At 41.1% G+C, this 11885-nt stretch overlaps 2 non-coding genes across 2 annotated transcripts; both read left to right on the top strand.

Annotated features, from left to right (window-relative positions):
- The first annotated feature begins 2332 nt into the window (after positions 1–2332).
- trnat-agu (transfer RNA threonine (anticodon AGU)) lies at positions 2333–2405 on the top strand. Its single transcript has one exon. It is a non-coding gene; the product is annotated as a tRNA-Thr (tRNA).
- Positions 2406–2848: 443 nt separating this feature from the next.
- trnat-agu (transfer RNA threonine (anticodon AGU)) lies at positions 2849–2921 on the top strand. The gene has a single exon. It is a non-coding gene; the product is annotated as a tRNA-Thr (tRNA).
- Positions 2922–11885: the final 8964 nt, after the last annotated feature.

Here is an 11885-nt window from a genome sequence, read left to right as displayed (position 1 = left end):
GTATCACAGCCGTCAAACAGGATTCTGATGATGCTCTGTCTATGTGAACAAATAAACATTGGCTCATCACTCCGTGCAAAGCAGGTCCAGTGAGGATCTGTGACCCAGTGTGAGTGATGTGTAGAAACAGGCCCTGCGATGAGGTGGTAACAGGGAGCGACTCGTATTCACAGGCCTTGTCACAAACCCACATATGTTAATGTGGAATATTAGCACATCAATGCATGATCTAAGTGAGATGCCGAGCCCAGATGGGTTCATGATATTTTAACATATACAAAAACAAGCTCCCACACTGAGTGAGCCACCGGTGATCAAACCCACAGGATCCCTCTACAAAGCCGGTGCTCTCCATCACCAGCTTGTGAAAACACCACTTCCTGCTTTAGTGGGACACTTAAATTATTGTGCGTGCAATCAGCTCCGTGCCCAGGGGACTACATGCCCCTTCTATACTGTATCTCACTCCGCTTTTCAACTAATTGAACTGTGCTATATTCATTTTTTCATTATCACATAGTACAATACTGTTACATTGTATATATATATTTATATTTCTTATAGTTCCTTTTGTTTAGATTATGCTCTTGTACTTATATTATTACTTTTATTGAGAGTATACTTCATGATTTCCTTTTTACTGCTATAACACAGTAAATTACCCCTTAGTGGAAGAGGGGTTATCTTATCTTATATAATGTTATCTTACCTTAACACTCAGCTAATATGGAATCTTTAATAAGGGAAGGGTTAGGGTTAGGGTTAGACAGGGGGCCGACAACACCTCTTCATTTCAACTTACTGGTCTTGTGCCTTGTTCTCCTGAGCAGGACTCACGGCGTCATGCAGAGTCGTCATGCAGGGCGAGATCATTTAGGGGTTGAACTAATAATCCATTGGTCTGGGAGAGAAGAGTAGAGACATTTTATGTGATTGATTTTTTTTTATGCAATTTACACAAAAATGAAACTGCTTTTCATCCATCTTCATCGTCACTTTAAACCTGTTCCCCGAAGTGAGACTAAATGGAGAGTGGAGTGAGACTGTGAAGAAATACTTTGCCCAGTTTGACACCATCCAACCCAATGGAGTTGGAGGAAATGGCGTTGAAGTTTGTCTCTAAATTCAGAGCAACAATCCAACCCAGTGTTTTTAGATGGCGTCGCCACCCGCTGCATAATGCCAACTGAAAACAGCTAATGTTGCTGGGGAGCCTGTAACTTGGAGATTCCACTTAGCTTAATTTCCATTTTTTGCCCCTTTTTGAACAGCATGTGACCTTTTTCTAAAACAAAAGCTACGCCTATATTATTATCTAGCTTCTTAAAAGTCCAAATATGAAAAAATTGTTCATACTAATGCACTGAATCTATCTCTTCATATTTACTGTGTATCATCCCCGCAGCAGCAAACAATATCAAATATTCTACATTCCCCAAACGTTTTTTAAACTTACTGCAGGGGGTGTCCAGCAGTGTAGCAATGGTACAGATTTTAATTTCTCAAACAGTTTGCCAGCAATATTCCTTCGGCCATTTGTCTGGTGCTTAACCGCACAGTTGCAGTTACCACAGATAGGCACTAGAGGGCAGCAGCACACAGAAAGGAGGAGGAATGTGCTGGTACTCCGGTGGCATGGACTTCAAACAGGTCAAAGTGAAACAAAATCAAATAGTCTACATCCCCCGAAACGTTTTTTAAAACTTACGATGTGCATGAATCAATATCCACAGTAGACAATAGACTGTTGTAGGTGTGTATGCTTCGCGCCTCAACAACTAATGTGGTGTCACAGCTTGAAATAAAATCATCTAATTCATGAAGTCATTAAAAGTCACTGCTGAACACATGGGAGAAAAGTTTTACCCGCTAACCATGAAATGTCATATTGACTCCATATCCATAAACATTCAAGTTCTGGGTATTTAATCGAGATTAGAAAGCAGGTTTTATAGGAATACAGTTAATGTTTTCATACGGTCATTCAGAAGAACACAAGTTATTTTCTAGGTTGAGTGGTGTCCAGCAGTGTAGTAATGTTACAGATTTGTAATCTAATACAGTTTCCCAGCAATCCTCCTTCTTCCAATTGGTGTGTGCTTAACCGCACAGTTGCAGTTACCACAGATCTGCACTAGAGGGCAGAAGCACACGGAGAGAAGGCGGAATGTACGGTAACTCCGGTGTCATGGACTTCAAACCGGTCAAAGTCCATTATCTTATACTTTGTATTGTACAGCAGCACCAAAATACCACTGGTCAGTCAAAATGATATCGTAATTGTAACAACTGGCCTGCCTACAAATAGTTCTATAAAATCATGGACACCATCGGCGCCGTGGCTTAGTTGGTAAAGCGTCTGTCTAGTAAACAGAAGATCCTGGGTTCAATTCCCAGCGGTGCCTTTTTTTTTTTTTACTTTCAGCTGGAACGATTAAATGTCATAAACCTTGCGTCCTCCAGGTTAGTATTGAACATTAGAAAGTTCAATTCTATTATTTTAGGCAGTTCTTATTATTTTAGGCAGTTTTTACCACAATGATACATGTGTAATTTTTGGTTTAATTTGGTATAAATCCCTATCGCCATGAATCGTGGCTCCAAATGTACAAAATGTCATCGTTTGTATCCAGGATCGTTTGGCTTTATTTCTGGTTAGGCTCATTCGCTTTTTCTATAACTTTATCCCTTATCTCAGTTGTGTCACAATCTTTTTCAACATGATACCTGCAACTGCAGAATGCATCACTGACAGACATCATGCAGTGTGGATGTGTCCAAAGCAGGGGGCACTAATTGAGGAAACAAAATTTACTATTTGAAGGACAGGATATCTGAGCCCACCATCGGCGCCGTGGCTTAGTTGGTAAAGCGTCTGTCTAGTAAACAGAAGATCCTGGGTTCAATTCCCAGCGGTGCCTTTTCTTTGACAGGAGACAGACTTTGATCTGTGTAACACAAACGTAATCAACTCTTCCCCTGTAGACCCTGACCTCCACATGCAACATTCCTAAGAACCCTGTAGATCAACTTCTACTGCTATGGAGGACCATACATGACTTAAGTAAAAATAAATAAATAAATAAATGTATAAATAAATACAGAAATAAATAAATAAATGAATAAATAAAAATGGAAATAAATAAATAAATACAGAAATAAATAAATAAATATGTTAATACCAAGAGAAATGTCAAAATAAATGTCTTAAATATATTTGCACATTTATTTATTCCCTGACACATTTCCTTTTCATTTGCAGTGTCCTTATGCTAATGAGAAAGGCGGGCCTAACCGCAGTCTCGAGCAGGATTGGTCACAGGAGTGTAATGATCCAGCCCTACTATTTCTGCCTCTCAATGCTGGTGTCCAGTAGCTGTTTGCAGCGTTGAGCCAGTTCACACTTAAAAAGAACTAGTTCAAGTTCAGAGGGTTAGTTAAGGTTATTTTTTATTGGGATGATTTAGCTGTCAGTAGTCCTGACTGTGAGCGTCACGTGTTGTACTGAGCACAAGGAGCGAGCCGAGAGGAGAAGGAAACAGAAACTCCAGCTCGGTACAAACCACCTGCAGCCTCTGCTCTGATCATGAAGCCGCTGATCTCTGAGCAGATGTGACCAGAGAAACTCTGTGTTTCCACTGTTCTACAAAGTCACTGAGCGGCTGTTTCACGGTGAAGAGCTCAAGTCTCAGTCACTGCCCGTGTCTCTGAGCGAGTGTGTGGAGCAGCGCAGGGGCTGTGTGTGTGTGTGTGTGTAGCTCAGTTGACCAATCCTGCTCGAGACTGAGGTTAGGCCCGCCTTTCTCATTAGCATAAGGACACTGAAATCGAAAAATAAAAGTTGGAATAAATGTGGAAATAAATAAATAAATGTGGAAATAAATGCAGAATTAAATAAATCAATGTCTTAAACTTATTTCCACATTTATTTATTTATTTCCACTTTTATTCCAACTTTTATTTATTTCCACATTTATTTATTTCCACATTTCAGTGTCCTTATGCTAATGAGAAAGGCGGGCCTAACCTCAGTCTCGAGCAGGATTGGTCAACTGAGCTACACACACACACACAGCCCCTGCGCTGCTCCACACACTCGCTCAGAGACACGGGCAGTGACTGAGACTTGAGCTCTTCACCGTGAAACAGCCGCTCAGTGACTTTGTAGAACAGTGGAAACAGTGAAAACACAGAGTTTCTCTGGTCACATCTGCTCAGAGATCAGCGGCTTCATGATCAGAGCAGAGGCTGCAGGTGGTTTGTAACGAGCTGGAGTTTCTGTTTCCTCCTTCTCCTCTCGCTCCTTGTGCTCAGTACAACACGAGACGTGACGCTCACAGTCAGGACTACTGACAGCTAAATCATCCCAATAAAAAATAACCTTAACTAACCCTCTGAACTTGAACTAGTTCATTTTAAGTGTGAACTGGCTCAACGCTGCAAACAGCTACTGGACACCAGCATTGAGAGGCAGAAGTAGTAGGGCTGGATCATTACACTCCTGTGACCAATCCTGCTCGAGACTGCGGTTAGGCCCGCCTTTCTCATTAGCATAAGGACACTGCAAATGAAAAGGAAATGTATCAGGGAATAAATAAATGTGCAAATATATTTAAGACATTTATTTTGACATTTCTTTTGGTATTAACATATTTATTTATTTATTTATGTATTAATTTATTTATTTCCTTTTTTATTTATTTATTTATTTATTTATTTCTGTATTTATTTATACATTTATTTATTTATTTATTTTTACTTATGTCATGTATGGTCCTCCATATACTGCAAGACATACTATAAAAAACATATATAGAGTATTCATCGAGATATTGGCGACTGTGTGATCTGAGAACTGAAATAGACAAATTTAACAAGCAATCCGAGATCATATCTGCTGTAGCAGTCTTAAATCTTCCTGGCGCAGTTATCATTGAGCTAAGATCGCCCTCGGGACATATATATAATTTACAAGTGCTCCTTGGTAATGTGGGTTATAGTGTAGAGGCATGCACTAAAAGAGGTTAAGGTCAGGGGAGAGAAGCAGCCACTGACTTTAGCTGATCACAGACATAAAAGGATGCTGTAAAGTTGCGTCAGTACCCTCCTTGCCGCTGCATCCTTTTATACCTTACAACCAGAGAAAAACATCTTCAGCACCAGAACATGCATGTGCTCTTACTATTAGGGAATTTACTGCGTAAATCACTTTTAGAAGAGACCGTCACAAGATGGCGTCCCTTGCTTTTGTCGAGACAGCCTTTCGGGGGATTCTCACTCTCGGAAGCTTCGTCCAAGCAAAACCGCAGATGTCTAATTGGATTGGGACGTGTCAGTGGGGGGGCTTACACTGGGAACATGTTACTGTGGTATGAAGAGAAGCTTCCCTGGACAATATAAGAATTTGGAAATATCCTTCGTAGAAAGGACACCCTATAAAGAATGTGTTGTGGTGCCTCTCCGACCATTTGTACATGTCATACCTGCGCAATGGAGCATTTCAGTTGCATTATGGGATTTCTTTGGATTTGGCTCCCACATTCACTCGTACTCAAAGATGAAAAGGCCACTTAAAGGTGATCAGCTTAAGTGGTCAAGGGTCAGGGTGACTGAATTCATATGCTGAGTAGAAGGACATTCAAAGAGCGCATACCTCCACCATGGTCAAACAGTCCCCTCTTGAAACCACACTTACATTCTCCACATCTGGATTTTTATTTGGATATACACCAAATTAGCCACAGTCATTAATATCAGAACCCTAAACATGCCTGATTTTCTTCTTCAACATCCATGATTTAGTCCCTGACAAATCAAAAACAAAATTGAAAAAATGCCGGTCTTAAATTCCAAAATTTAACGGAAGTCTTTCCTCACCCATACCACATCCTTCCACTAAGTGTTGAGTTAATCTGTTCCGGTAATTTTGTGCAATCCTGTTGAATATCAAACAAATGCAGATGTAAACCCAATGTACCTGGCGGAGGTGATCTGATAAAATACACTTTAGGCCTTTTACAAAATTCCTACAAAAGTCTTCACTATATATATATATATATATATGACAGGTGGATGTAAAAAAAAAGGCTTATAACCATGCAGGGCAATTCAAGTTGAAATACAAGCTACAACATTGTGCGTTTTGTTTAGTTTAGTCTATTCTTGTCAAAATATAAGCTGCACATTCTTTCTATCTACTTTCTTACACCTCAAAGATTTAACAAATGGCGTCTTTTACCAATCACTGATTCAATAAATAAAAAGGCTTCAATCCTCTTAACAACATTTCCACAAAAATGAAAACAGATATTTTTTACTGCAGTATACACTTCTGCTGTGAATCGGACTTGAAACGTAATGAGACGGGGGAACATGCCGAGTTGGAGGGAGAAGAGAGAAATGATGTAACAGACCTACTTCCTGCATTGACCTTGTGAGAGGAGGGAACAATGGAGGGTAATGAGAGGGCGGAGAAGAGAGAAACACTGGAGAGTGTCGTTGGAGAGGAACGGAGAAACTCTCATTTTGCGTTTAGCGGAAGGGTCGGATCGAAGAGGTGCTACGAAGGAGGCGTGAGAGGAAAGAGGGAGGGGCAGAGAGATAGAGGAGTGGCCATGGGGCTGCCTCACTGCAGCATTTCATCTGTTTGCAAGTCGTTGTCTCCCTCTGTCTCTGCATCTGGCTCTTTCTCAACATCCCCAGGACTGCTGAGTCATCAGAAACACCAGCCTGTATCACACCGTGTGCCTGTCTATGACTTATGGTAACATATGCTGTGCTTGTGTGTGTGTGTGTGTGTGTGTGTGTGTGTGTGTGTGTGTGTTTGTGTGTGGCAGAGAGACGGGGCTTGAATGTTACAGTGTTAACTGTGTGTGCAGGTAGGTCAGTTTGTGTGGGTGACATTGACGTAGCACTGCTAGCATGCAATACACCCCTTGTGGGGGGATGTGCATATGTGCGTGTGTGTGTGTGTGTGTGGTGCGGAGAGTAAGGCAGGACTGTGGAGTGGTGCAGCAGCAGTGGGAAGGGAGCCAGAAACACCCGACTGCAGAGGAGAGAATGGTGCAGAGTCCCAACACGCACGGACGCACGCACACACACACACACACACACACACACACACACACACACACACACACACACACACACACACACACACACACACACACACACACACACACACACACACACACACACACACACACACACACACACACACACACACACACACACACACACACACACACACACACACACACACACACACACACACACACACACACAAGAGAGAACGAGAGAAGCAGATATTCTGTCCGGGGAGTGCGAGTCCATGCTGAGACATAAAATGCTCATAGAAGAGGAGCAAACTGGAAGGAACTGACCAATACATTAATCTCATTTCAAGTTGCATTATACACATGTTTATGCATTGGACTTTTGGAAGCTTTCCTAAAGGGGCTTCATGGAGCAGACCAGGGCCGGCCCAAGCCTTTCGGGGGCCCTAAGCAGAATTTGATATTGGGGCCCCCCCTCCCACCTAGCGGAGTCATTTGCGCTCGACGATTATTGACAAAAATGTCACACTACAATGATTTGACAATGAATTAATTGACATTATCAATTGTATTAATACTGAATTACGTAGATGTGATTTCCTGTATTTTTTATATGGCCAGCTGGAGAAGGGAAATACCTAAATTTAAGCATATTCATAGCATTTTGCTTTTTGACTTATTGAGATGGTGACTTGGGCTTGGGCTTCAGTGCCCCTTGACCTCTTGGGCCTGGAAGGCTCATTCAGTTGCTCTCATGCCAAAAATATTCTAGACTTTTGTCCCTTGATAGACCCCTGTATTATTATAGTCGTTATTTACACCAAAACAGTCACCTTTTAACCTTAGAGGGCACTTAGATCACAGATTTATTTTAAACTTTCATATTCAAAGTAAAGCATCAAGTGTGGTTTACTGAAGTTAAATTGTAAAATAATTAAATACAACAGCATTTGTATTTTTTTTTAAAGTATCAGTTTAATAAACAGATCTTTCAACAGATTTATAAATGTGCAATCTTAAACTGAAATCAAAATACACAAACATTAGTATTATCAAAAATAACATTAAAAAATAAAAAATAAATAATGATAGTGCCTCTGTATTCCAAACAAACGATCACAAACATATTAAATAAATAATTTGCAACTGTGCAAATGCGTATTAAGTTATCAATTTCCAATTACAAAATAAAACCAAAATAGACAAGCATGAATATAATAAAAAATAGAACGTTACATAGATACATAGATTAAATAATGAAAGTGACTCAGTATTCAATTAACCTTTTAAACTAACTATTTGGAACTTCTAAAATCAAACTGTTTCAAAACATTCAAATAAACGATAATAACAATAACCTGTAGGGACATTAGATACAAAGATAGAATCATAACATAACACAAGATATTTCAGAGTTAAGTAAGGCAACACAAAACAAAAACTGTTAGATTAACTGACCTGTTATGCCGGCAGAGGTTGAAGTCGGTGTATCAGTGACTGTCAATGCTGGTAACTGTTCCTCAATGGGTAAAAGTTCTTCCTCACTTTCAGGTGACTGTAAGTCTGCTGGGGGTGAACCTGCAAAGATAAAATAAATAAATCAACAAATAAAAAAAATGTAATTATTTTTTTTTAAATGTGTCATGTCATATTAAAAGACTATGTAGCCATTTGCCATCAAGAAAAACCTCACCTGCTGTATCATCAGCTGTGGAGGCACTGACACTTGATGACACATCGGGGGCAGGTACAGTTGGTTGTGCTCCAAAATACTTCAACAGTGTTCCTGAAAAAATAACATTGCAAAAGTGCATAGTTGATAGTGAGTTTATGAAAAATGAGTTTATTTTGCCATCATTACTTACACTCATCAACAAACAATTCCACACCTAACCATTCCTATTCTAGTGAGGCAAAATAAGGCACAGCCTAATTGTAGTGTGGTGAACACTTAACATCCTAAATATAATATTAATACAATATAAGTATATTTTTATCACAGACGTCTCCTCACTTCAACATGGTGTTTTCTCATAAAGACCAATAGGCCATCTCTCAACAAAGATCTTAGAGCAGAGCGCACATTGTGCTCCATCTTTGGCTGAGATGTCACTTTTACTAACGTGCACAGGCACAGCAATGCTAGCTTGCATCCCTTACACCTAGAAGGTTAAGTTCACCTTTGGCTGTTTCCTCCAATATAAACCGATATCTCACGGACTAAGACTCTGCACTTGTGTGTACGGTCACATACGGTTATAACGAACTTTGATAACGGGGCTAGCGGGCTAGCCACCATGCTAACTGCGGTGGGAACAGCGCAAAAACCCGCTGACTTTAATCCCACGGCTCATGACACTGTTTCTCAAACACCGTCAGGTTAGAAGCAAACACTTGGTAGTAGCTAGTATCGGGTGTCCGTGCTGACTGTGTGTGGAAGCTGGGGGAGCTAGCTGCCTCCGTGTAGCTTCAACCTGTTGCAGCTGTTGAATTAGCAACGCAGTTTGGAAACAAGACCGGGGAACCGCTGCGCTAAGACACGATAACAAAAGCATTTTGACCCGCTGGGTGTCACTTTATTCAGCAAAAACTGTCGCGTCATCAACATCCTTTTTCTGTTAGTTGCCATCGTTCACTGTGTGTGAGGAGCCGGGAGGACGTAAATAAACCAGCGTGGACTTCTTCTATATACCTCATGAGGGCGGCTTCTCTAAGCTCGACTTCCGTCTCGCCATCTACTGTTCTGGCGGTGAATTGTTTTCACAACAAAAAGGCTCGTAGAACTATAAATCAAAAAGGGTCCGTCCGATCCGTCCGTCCGTCATTCCGAAACGGACTCGGAGAAGCATACTGAGGCCTTTAGTCACTGTCAGACTCACCACTATGTCACATTTATAAAACAGTACTGTTTTCATGTAGCTAGCTACTAGTGCTAATGTCCACCTCAGTCAGCGAGCTAACGTTAGATTAAGCCTGGCAAGAGCTAGCAGTACATGTTTGATTGAACATCCTAAACACTGCCAATATCGTTGACATCTGATATACACCTAGATAAATGTATATTAATGAGATACATACACTGTTGATGAATATAGCTCATGTGATGGCAAATATAAGATGACATTAACTCGCTAGCTAGCTAGCTAACTCCTATGATAGCTTGAGCTGCTCCTCCCTCAAATGAGTTCAAAACATATTTTAAATAATCATGCAATCATACCTTTATCTTGCTCTTTTTTCTCATCTTCTGTCCTTTTCTTTTTCCGTTTTTGGGCACCAGAGAGATACGTCCTTTTAGATGACATGCTTATATATGTCCCTTCCAACTTAACCTTGAGTATTATGCAGTGTCTGTCTATGACCGCGAATTATCTGTCAGCAGATTGAGCACGCAGTTGATATGCATGACTTGAACGCTGGCAGATATATTGATCGTAAAATCAGAATTTTCTTGTATAGATGTATTCTTTATTTCATTCAATCAGGTCACTTGTTTAAGTTATTTAATATTATTATTATTTTTAATTATTTTTAATTATAATTTTTTTTTTCCGATAGGGGGCCCCCTGGCGGTCAGGAGGCCCCAAGCGCCCGCTTGTATCGCTTATGCCTCGGGCCGGGCCTGGAGCAGACCATGCACCATTCTCACAAAGTTTCCAGATACTCTTGTACATGTGAGTTTTTGCCAATTTGGAGATACTCTTTCAATGTTCCAGTTCGAGGAATATGCGATGCTGCCAAACCTTCTAATAACCCTGTCGACTGCAGACATTGCAATAACTTCTCACATTAAATTAAACTGATCCTCCCATCAAGAAAAACATACTTTTAAAATGTGGACGACCACATTTCTCAAGCGACACTGACTAAATCGGATTCTAGCCGTTTTCAGGCAGCGTTTGTGCGTTTCAGAGGCGTAACTTTGACGAGAGGGTTGATGGGAGGGGGTGGTATGTATTGGTTGCCGCGCGCTCTTGCTAATTTTTCAAGGATTACCTACCTTCGCTTTAAGATCAAAGAAGATATAGGGACATTTTGTGGAAACTTGCATGAAGGTGTGTTTTTTTTCTCTAGACTAAAGGCCTCTGTATGCTTCTCCGAGTCTGTTGCGGACTGACGGACGGACGGATCGGACGGACCCTTTTTGATTTATAGTTCTACGAGCCTTTTTGTTCCGAAAACAATTCACTGCCAGGACAGTAGATGGCGCAACGAAAGTCGAGCTTAGAGAAGCCTACCTCATGAGGTATATAGAAGAAGTCCACGCTGGTTTATTTACGTCATCCCGGCTCCTCACACACAGTGAACGATGACAACAGAAAAAGGATGTTGATGAAGCGACAGTTTTTGCTGAAATAAAGTGACACCCAGCGGGTCAAAATGCTTATGTTATCGTGTCTTAACGCAGCGGTTCCCCGGTCTTTTGTTTCCAAACTGCGTTGCTAATTCAACAGCTGCAACAGCTTGAAGCTACACGGAGGCAGCTAGCTTCCACACACAGTCAGCAGGGACACCCGATACTAACTACTACCAAGTGTTTGCTTCTAATCTGACGGTGTTTGAGAAACAGTGTCATGACAGCCGTGGGATTAAAGTCAGCGGGTTTTTGCGCTGTTCCCACTGCAGTTAGCATGGTGGCTAGCCCGCTAGCCCCGTTATCAAAGTTCGTTATAACCGTATGTGACCGTACACACATGCTGTAAGTGCTCAACCAGCCACCGTCAGCCGGACAACGCCGCTGGCTTAACACACTTGTCACATTAATCATAGAGTCGTAGTTGTGATTTAGGTTTATGTTAAGTTAGAGGTCCGGAAATAATGATGTCCCGA

This window comes from Pleuronectes platessa, chromosome 5, assembly GCF_947347685.1.
Source record: "Pleuronectes platessa chromosome 5, fPlePla1.1, whole genome shotgun sequence".
Lineage (NCBI taxonomy): Eukaryota > Metazoa > Chordata > Actinopteri > Pleuronectiformes > Pleuronectidae > Pleuronectes > Pleuronectes platessa.
Note: the sequence above shows the minus strand (reverse complement) of the source record. Positions and strands in the feature narration are given on the sequence as shown.